Raw genomic sequence first — 9,875 nt, 5'->3', positions numbered from 1 at the left:
CTCAAGGAATCAATTCTGAAGCACTTAGAGGAGAGGAAAGCGATCAGGAACAGTCAGCACGGATTCACCAAGGGCAAGTCATGCCTGACTAATCTAATTGCCTTCTATGACGAGATAACTGGTTCTGCGGATGAAGGGAAAGCAGTGGACGTGTTTTTCCTTGACTTTAGCAAAGCTTTTGACACTGTCTCCCACAGTAGTCTTGCCAGCTAAAGTTAAAGTTAAAGAAGTACGGGCTGGATGAATGGACGATAAGGCGGATAGAAAGCTGGCTAGATTGTCGGGCTCAATGGGTAGTGATCATTGACTCCATGTCTAGTTGGCAGCCGGTATCGAGCGGAGTGCCCAAAGGGCCGGTCCTGGGGCCGGTTTTGTTCATTATCTTCATAAATGATCTGGAGGATGGTGTGGATTGCACCCTCAGCAAGTTTGCAGATGACACTAAACGGGGAGGAGAGGTAGATACACTGGAGGGTAGGGATAGGATACAGAGGGCCCTAGACAAATTGGAGGATTGGGCCAAAAGAAATCTGACGAAGTTCAATAAGGACAAGTGCAAAGTCCTGCACTTAGGACGGAAGAATCCAATGCACCGCTACAGATTAGGGACCGAACGGCTAGGCAGCAGTTCTGCAGAAAAGGACCTAGGGGTTACAGTGGACGAGAAGCTGGATATGAGTCAAAGGTGTGCCCTTGTTGCCAAGAAGGCCAATGGCATTTGGGATATATAAGTAGGGGCATTGCCAGCAGATCGAGGGACGTGATCGTTCCCCTCTATTCCACATTGGTAAGGCCTCATCTGGAGTACTGTGTCCAGTTTTGGGCCCCGCACTGTGAGAAGGATGTGGAAAAATTGGAAAGAGTCCAGCGGAGGGCAACAAAAATGATTTGGGGACTGGAACGCATGACTTATGAGGAGAGGCTGAAGGAACTGGGGATGTTTAGTCTACGGAAGAGATGAATGAGGGGGGGATTTGATAGCTGCTTTCAACTACCTGAAAGGGGGTTCCAAAGAGGATGGCTCTAGACTGTTCTCAGTGGTAGTGGATGACAGAACGAGGAGTAATGGTCTCAAGTTGCAGTGGGGGAGGTTTAGGTTGGATATTAGGAAAAACTTTTTCACTAGGAGGGTGGTGAAACACTGGAATGCGTTACCTAGGGAGGTGGTGGAATCTCCTTCCTTAGAAGTTTTTAAGGTCAGGCTTGACAAAGCCCTGGCTGGGATGTTTTAATTGGGGATCGGTCCTGCTTTGAGCAGGGGGTTGGACTAGATGACCTCCTGAGGTCCCTTCCAACCCTGATATTCTATGATTCTAACTTATTAAAGCTTAGAACATAAAACTGTCTAAAATAATAACTGCACCGTTGTTGCAGTCATTCCAGAACAACGGTTTTGGCCTGTAGTTAAATTACAGCAAATTAGTAAACAAATGGTTTTTAAAAAACTGACAACTGTAAAGGTTATTTACTTACTTTTTAACAACATATTAAGCCGTTAGCCATGTAGTTAATAAATATGCAAAAAACATTTTACCTATGTGTGACATTCCACAGCGTACAATCTACACCAGCGAGTCCCAACTGCGGGTCTGTGAGCTCTGATGCCCCATGGGGTAGAAGACCTGGCATTGCGCAGGGCTAAAGCTGGGAGCCCCAAGCACCGGCCTCCCGTGGGACAGAAGCCCCCAGCCCTCCAATCTGGTGGCTGAAGCCTGGAGCCCACCACAGCCCCCCGCACAGTGGGGCAGAAGCCCTGATCTAGACTGTTGAACAGATGCGTCCCCTTAGTTCTCCAACCTGGAGTGCTTTTTACACTGCTTTGCTGTGAGAAGCACCACTAGCAGTCAGTTCGTACACAGCCTCCAGGCTGTGATTTACTCCCAGCTATACAGTGTGAATGCCGGCAACCAGCCACGTGCATGTTACGCTGCAGAAGAAGAGCAGCAAATTCCCAATCTCAGACTCCCCCCACCTCCAGCAATGTGCATCTTGTACTGCCCGGGACACGAGCGGACAGTGTGAGCTCATATAAAGGCTGTCGTTTTATTAATAGAAAATGATATGCACAAGCCATGTTATCTCAAGTGGAAGGTCCCAAATGCACTGCTTAGCAAACACAATTGTTTTATTGTTAATCTTTCTTTCTGTAGTTAAAAGTCAGCAGTTCTCCAACTGGGGGTCCTGATGGCAAGGTGGGGTTGCGGCATTGCCAGTCTACCATGTGCTCTGCCTTTAGAGCTGGGGGGGCTGGTGAGTGGGGTCTGCTGGCTGGGCACCCAGCTGCGAAGGCAGCACCGCTGCCAGCAGCAGTGCAGAAGTACGGGTGGCAGTACCATGCCATGCCAGGTCAGCGGCTGCTGCTCTCTGGCTGCCCAGCTCTGAAGGCAGCGCGTAAGTAAGGGTGGCACGGTATGGGGAGGGAGGTTGTCGCAGCCTGCAATATTTTCAAAAGGGGGTCCCGGCCAAAAAGTTTGAGATCCTCTGTTTTAAATGATTGCAAGTACTGAGGCATGAAAGCAAGAATTGGTTAAAAAGAAAATAAGATAAAACGCACAGCAATACCTAACTTAGCAAGTTGAATGGATTCAAAGCTAAGCTTTTTCTTACCGTATGCTCTTCACAGTCTGTACTATCTAGAGGCCTCCAGGCTAGGACCCGTCCACCAGTTGTGTTTCTTTAGGTGCTGTTGCTGCTATGAGTGGTGAAGAGCGGAGAAGAGAGGTGATTTTTCTTCTCTCCTTATACTTTTGACTCACTGTGATTTATGCAAGGGAAATTCATTTTTACTTTGCCCGCTTAACCTAGCTTTGATTTGTTTGGTTCCAAGCATGTGTGTTCCCTGCTCTCATTTCCACTGGCTGTATCTGTCTTATATCGGGTATATTGGAGGTATACATGACCATTACTAACAAATCTGTCCCACCTTCACCTTGTAAAATGCATGGTCTCTACAGATATCAAAGATGATACACAAATCAGATTCAACCTTTAAAGTTGTGCCAACCATATCTGGAGAGCCGTATGAGCAAGAACATAATATATGTAATAAAAATGTATTACACAAATTTTGCTTTTTTGTAGAAAAGAAAACATAATCTAATCATTATGGCTTTGAGTCACAATTTGTGATACAGTTCTCCAATCAGTGGGCTTCATTATAATTTAAGGTTTCAGAGTAACAGCCGGGTTAGTGTGTATTCGCAAAAAGAAAAGGACTAGTTGTGGCACCTTAGAGACTAACCAATTTATCTGAGCATGAGCTTTCGTGAGCTACAGCTTGCATCCAATGAAGTGAGCTGTAGCTCACGAAAGCTTATGCTCAAATAAATTGGTTAGTCTCTAAGGTGCCATAAGTACTCCTTTGCCTATTATAATTTAAGGCATGCAAAGCGCCTTTCTTTAAACTTTGACTTTCCAATTTTGATTTGACTAAATAGTAGAAAATTCCAAGAAACATTGTGGATTTGAGGTCATTAAGCCATCAAAGTGAAGACATAATTTATGTGTAGCTAAAAAGAAACTAAAAACTGATATTAAGTTGTAAGACTTTGGGCTGTAAACTGAAAATGGGTAAAGATCATCATTTGTTTCACTGCTTGCATATTTAAAGCTGCACATTCATACAGACTATTAACATGTTATGCACCAATGGCTAAACTTGCTTATTTGGCATCATAATTTATCCTTGTGGAATTTGAGTTTTGGTTTTTTTTAACCATCAGCAGTCAGCTGATGTTTTTGGGACCTCTTTTTGTAGTTACGAGCCATTTCCTACACCCAAAAGCAGTTAACAGGGAAAAAAGTGGAAAAAATAATAACAGCCCAATGCTTAAACAACAGTGCATGAAAGAAAAGTATCATTATGAAACCAACACACAGAAGTGTGGTTCTGTAACTATCCTTGTAGGTCATGTGACAAATTATAGGTAGCTAACAAAACAGTAGTGTGATAGCAGCTCTGATTTAAGCTAAGTTGAAAGCCATGTGGTTAAGCAAGTAAAGTTTGGGTTTTTAATGCTTTTGCAGAAACCTTAATCACATTTTAAAACACTTTAGGGTTACTAAGTTTTACCAGTTATAAAAATGACACACTGTAATATAAACAAAAGAAAAACAAGCAAGCGTTTAACATATGAAAAAATAATTATAAATGGTTAACCCTTCAATTTTTTTAAGCAAAAGCACTCTCACAATTGGCTTTCCAATTGTAGATTTAGCATGCCACGATTCACAAGTAAATGAAAGAACTAATTTTTTTCCACACCAAGAAAAAAGCGGTTGAGAGCATTAAAAACTGCAATCGATGTTGTCTTTTTGAAAAGGGGACTTTGAGTGGCTACACAACACAAACTTAACAACTATCTGTTTCAATTTCTGTGTTTTTTGGTTTGGATGCATTTTGTTTCTTTTGTATTTTTCAAGTAATTATTTCACGAAATTTGGATTGAACCCCTGCCCCTAACTGCCCCATCCCTCCAACCCCTATCTATACCCCTGCCCCTTGACCACCACCCTCAACTCCCCTGCCCTCTATCCAACCCCCTGGCTCCGTGCCTCCCGACCATGCTGCCTGGAGCGCCGGTGGCTGGCGGCGCGGCTGCACCAGGAGAGGCAGCCGCGCTGCACGGCACAGAGACCGGGTCAGGCCGGGCTCTACAGCTGCGCTGCCCCAGGAGCTCGCAGACCCCCAGCCCAGAGTGTTGCGCCAGCGGAGCAGTGAGCCGAGGCTGCGAGAGAGGGGCCGGGGGCGAGCGTCCCAGGCCAGGAGCTCAGGGGCTGGGCAGGACGGTCCCACGGGCCGTAGTTTGCCCACCTCTGTCCTAGATCCAAAGATGTGACTCATATTGAGTACAGGACGGGGGCTTGATTCTGTGGCAGCACAGGCTCAGTGTGTCTCTCAAAAATGGGAATGAGGCTACGAGACACCGCCTATTTTAGGTGAACTGAATTGACAAGGCACAGGGACCTTTCTTTGTTTGGGAGAAATGGTCGTAACACAATATGGTGGCCATCGTGATTTGAAAGCAGGGGATGCTATTGAACAGATGTTGCTGGTTTTGTGAGAGCGACACTAATAATGGGATGAGGGATTTACCATGGCTACCCATCCCTGGAACCAAGGCAGTGACGGAACGCAGAGTGTTTCATGTTTTACGGAGAACATTATTCACCAGGTCAGAGGCCAGAAGCTTCAAGTCAGAGCCAGGCAGGATGTGGCAACTGCCGCTCTAGGTGGTGCAATGATGCAGGCTGCCAAAACGTTCTCCCATCTTGTCCTTGTACCGGTTGGGGGTTCCAGGGCTGTGGCTGCTCCTCAGTTCCCTGCTGCCCTTCGACAACTCACAGACCTTAAGAGCCGCTCGGGTGCGGGTCCCGCTCCAGCTAGATTCAGAGGCCTTTCCTCAGGGGCCAACCCCATACTAACAAATTCTCTCCACCAACAAGAGTCATAGAATTATAGAATATCAGGGTTGGAAGGGACCCCTGAAGGTCATCTAGTCCAACCCCCTGCTCAAAGCAGGACCAATTCCCAGTTAAATCATCCCAGCCAGGGCTTTGTCAAGCCTGACCTTAAAAACCTCTAAGGAAGGAGATTCTACCACCTCCCTAGGTAACGCATTCCAGTGTTTCACCACCCTCCTAGTGAAAAAGTTTTTCCTAATATCCAATCTAAACCTCCTCCACTGCAACTTGAGACCATTACTCCTCGTTCTGTCATCTGCTACCATTGAGAACAGCCTAGAGCCATCCTCTTTGGAACCCCCTTTCAGGTAGTTGAAAGCAGCTATCAAATCCCCCCTCATTCTTCTCTTCTGCAGGCTAAACAATCCCAGCTCCCTCAGCCTCTCCTCATAACTCATGTGTTCCAGTCCCCTAATCATTTTTGTTGCCCTTCGCTGGACTCTCTCCAATTTATCCACATCCTTCTTGTAGTGTGGGGCCCAAAACTGGACACAGGACTCCAGATGAGGCCTCACCAATGTCGAATAGAGGGGGACGATCACATCCCTCGATCTGCTCACACTGCTGACTCATATCCAGCTTCTCGTCCACTGTCACCCCTAGGTCCTTTTCCGCAGAACTGCTGCCTAGCCATTCGGTCCCTAGTCTGTAGCTGTGCATTGGGTTCTTCCGTCCTAAGTGCAGGACCCTGCACTTATCCTTATTGAACCTCATCAGATTTCTTTTGGCCCAATCCTCCAATTTGTCTACGTCTTTCTGTATCCTATTCCTCCCCTCCAGCGTATCTACCACTCCTCCCAGTTTAGTATCATCCGCAAATTTGCTGAGAGTGCAATCCACACCATCCTCCAGATCATTTATGAAGATATTGAACAAAACCAGCCCCAGGACCGGAGTCTTTGCAGCCCTCCCTCAATACTTAACTGAAGCAAATTTCTATTTGCTCTTACTCTGCAGATCACTGTCTGGCTTCGATCCCTGGGGATGGGCTCAGGGTGGCTGCTCCTTCTTAGGTCTCTGCCACAGGTTGGCCATTCTCTCATCTACCCAATCTCATGAGGAACTGAAAAGAGAAAGAGAGAACACTTGTAAGCTAGGCTACCACTGGTGCATGGAAGACAGACAGACACACAGGTGTAACTAACTTCTGCTCATTGGAGCCCCGTTCTTTATTCCTCTCCAGCCCACCCAGGGCCTAAAATGCTCATCACTCCCAAGGAACTACAGCCCTCCAGGAAAGGGACAATCCCAGACAATTACCAGCCATGGGCAGAGCTGTACCTTCCCCAGGACACATCCCATGGAAATGAGAAGCATCTCTCTGTTCTCAAGGAAGCACCTCACTATGCAGATACTGGAGAGAGATATTTCACAAACAAACACCTGCTCCTCCAACATCACAAGAGACCTCCTCAGCTCCATTGGCAAGTGAAATGTCTAGATTGTGCAGGTCCACTTCCTCCACATGCTCCTCCTCTGTCTGGGGCTGCTGCACTGGCCTGGAGCATGCCTCTGCAAGAACAGCAAACCACCTATGGAAGAGCCATCGCTGCCAGAAAGGCTATAGGTGCATGAGATCTTCCAGTACCTGCCTCCCTCTCCCATCTGTACTACATCACCTCCATTGCAGTAAAAGACACGGACTAAACACTTGATGGGTCAAATGGCCTTTTACGCCCCCCTTCTGCCAGCTCTAACAGGCTTTCCTGCCCCCATCCTGCTGGCTCTTATATCCAAGACTGTGAGGACACACAAACAGCATCCATGCCCAATTTCTGTGAAGGGAGACAGTACCAGAAGAGGTAAGAAGAGGGAGCATGCACGTCTGTGTTGGCCACAGAAGACAGGGAGAGAGAGAGAGAGAAACATGGAAGGAAGAAAAGCATCTCAGTGGCTGGACTGACCTCCTGCTGGGGAGAACACTCCACTCCTGGTCAGAGAAAAAAGCAGCCCCTGAAAATAAGAGCCTTGTCTCCCTCTTAACCAGAGCTTGTCACGAACTTTTTCCTACACACTAAGCGCCAGCTAACAAAAAGTCCCAGCCTGGAGCCAGGTGGACTGTGAGTAGAGCCCTCACAGCTTGCCTTCGCTTTCCCTCACATGAGGGGAGTGGACTCTGACCCGCCACTTTTCCCTTGGTACTAAACCCAACACAAGGGAGGGTGGGGGGGAGACAGTAAAATTAGCATCTCAGTCAGCAACACTGCTCTTCTCGCATCTCCCACACACCAGGGTTCTGCCCTCAACCCCCGTTGCACTATGCCTTTATAACTACAAATAGAAAACACCTGTAGCAACAGCACCTGAAATAGTGACTCTGCAGAGGAGACTTGCTTCTTCCTCAGCCTTAATCCCATAAAGCCCCATGCCCAATGAGGAAGCTCACAGCCTGTGAAGAAAACTAGAGTGAGTACAGAATGAGGAATTCAAAGCACTGACCGCTTACTCACAGTCAGTTATGCGGAAGGCAGAAAGCGGAGGACTGTTAATCTTCGCTTACAAGAATGTCCAGGCTGGTCAGGTCAACCTCTGCCAGCTTCTCCTGCAGCTGCTGCTCGACGATTCCTCTGCAAGCACCACAATTAAGCCAAGCAGGAGCCATCACTCCACAAAACTCAATTGGTGCGCAAAACCTTGCCCTCATCCCTGCCTCCCTCTCCCATCCCATCTACATCGGCCCCACTTGATGAACAGAGACTCAGTCAACACTGACAGTGATGCTCCATTCTCGCGCGCGCTCCCCCGCGTGATTTTTGTCCCCTCCTACTTCTTCAAGGCTCCCGAGACCTAGCCAATGGGGATGCACGCCTGCCCATGTGCTATGAAGGGAGACCAAAGAAAGAGAAACAAGCACAGACAGACAAAGTGTGTCAGCCAATACACTAGAGTAGAGAAGAGAGAGAGAGAAACAGGGGAGGAAGGCAAGAAACTCACCAGCTACAGTCATCCTCCTGGATCCAACCTTTTGCTGCAGTGGACACACCTCTCCTGGCCAGACAGATGAGCAGCCCCTGATAATGGGGGCCTTGTCTCCCTCGTAGCCACAGCTAGTCAGGAACCTTTTCTTACAAACACAGACCTAGCTAATGGCACATCCCTGCCTGGAGCTAGGTGCACCGTGACCAGACTCCTCACCAAACCAGACACTTATCTCACTGACAGCGATGGCTGCTCTGCTTCCAGCTAGACGGCATCACCGTAGCCTGGCATCAACAATGCTCAGTGTCTCATGGCTCTTGTACGCTTTCCATCTCACAACAGGGGTGGGCTCTTACCCTTGACACGAAGCACAACGCAAGAGGGAAAAACAAAAGTTATCGTCAGAATCTGCAATGTTGTGTCAGTGGTTCTTCTCCCTCTCCCATTAGACCTTCATAGATACAATTAAAAAGCACACAACACACACTCAACCTGTGGAATTGCTGGCCAGAGAATACTGTGAAAGCCAAGACTATAATAGGGTTCAAAAAAGAACTAGGTAAATTCATGGAGAATAGGTCCATCAATGGTTATTAGTCAGGATGGGCAGGGATGGTGTCCTTATCCTCTGTTTGCCAGAAGCTGGGAATGGGCGACACAGGATGGATCACTTCTCGATTACCTGTTCTATTCATTCCCTCTGAAGCACCTGGCATTAGCCAGTCAGAAGACAGGATAGTGGGCTAGATGGACCTTTGGTCTGACCCCAAATTGCCATTCTTATGTTCATATGTTAAGCAGCCCTTTGCACCTGTATTCAAGAGAGTCACTGTGCAGAGAAGACTGTTGTCTCTTCCCCTGGTCGTAAACCCACACCTACTCACAAAATAGGGAAATTCACACACCCAGAACAAGGAAGAAAACTTTTATGAGAAATCAAGTCTCACTTAAAGGGAAGCAGTCGCCTGTACTCAGGCTCTACCATGCATTTATCTAAGCCCTGGTCTACACTGGGTCGGGGCGGGGGGGGGGGGGGGAATTGACCTAAGATATGCAACTTCAGCTACGAGAATAGTGTAGCTGAAGTCGACGTATCTTAGGTCAACTTACCTCGGCGTCTTCACAGCACTGGGTCGACTGCCACCGCTCCCCCGTCGACTCCGCTTGCGCCTCTCACGATGGATTTATCACGTCTAGACTAAAATTGACCCCCGATACATCCATCACTACCCGCTGATCCGGCGGGTAGTGTAGACATACCCTTAGGCTTCAGCCCTGCTGCTAAAAGCCGTGAAGTGTAGCCACTGTTTGTCATCTCTCCTGCCAACAAAAAACTCCCACTCCCAACGATCGGCATTTGTATTGCGAGCAGGAGAGCGCTCCTGCCAACAATGCGTGGTTCACACTGGTACTTGTCGTGGCAAAACTTTTACTTTCGGGGTCAAGGGATGGGGGAGGGGGTTAACACTTCTGAAAGAAAAAAGTTTTGTCCT

The 9,875-nt window shown here is 47.7% G+C and overlaps 1 long non-coding RNA gene across 4 annotated transcripts; it reads right to left on the bottom strand.

Annotated features, from left to right (window-relative positions):
* Positions 1-1,349: 1,349 nt before the first annotated feature.
* On the bottom strand, positions 1,350-9,354 carry LOC311511224. Of its 4 annotated transcripts, none has more exons than XR_014709228.1 (4): positions 7,767-9,354; positions 6,847-6,975; positions 6,414-6,526; positions 1,350-2,692 (listed from the first exon to the last, which is right to left on the bottom strand). It is a non-coding gene; the product is annotated as an uncharacterized lncRNA (long non-coding RNA). The 4 variants fall into 4 exon arrangements; XR_014709231.1 differs by lacking the exon at positions 1,350-2,692 and having other exon boundaries at positions 6,222-6,526; positions 7,767-7,852; positions 7,964-9,353; XR_014709229.1 differs by lacking the exon at positions 1,350-2,692 and having other exon boundaries at positions 6,222-6,526; positions 6,745-6,975.
* Positions 9,355-9,875: the final 521 nt, after the last annotated feature.

Source organism: Lepidochelys olivacea (assembly GCF_965140295.1).
Source record: "Lepidochelys olivacea isolate rLepOli2 genome assembly, chromosome: 22".
Classification (NCBI taxonomy): domain Eukaryota; kingdom Metazoa; phylum Chordata; order Testudines; family Cheloniidae; genus Lepidochelys; species Lepidochelys olivacea.
This window is presented reverse-complemented; position numbering and strand designations above follow the sequence as displayed.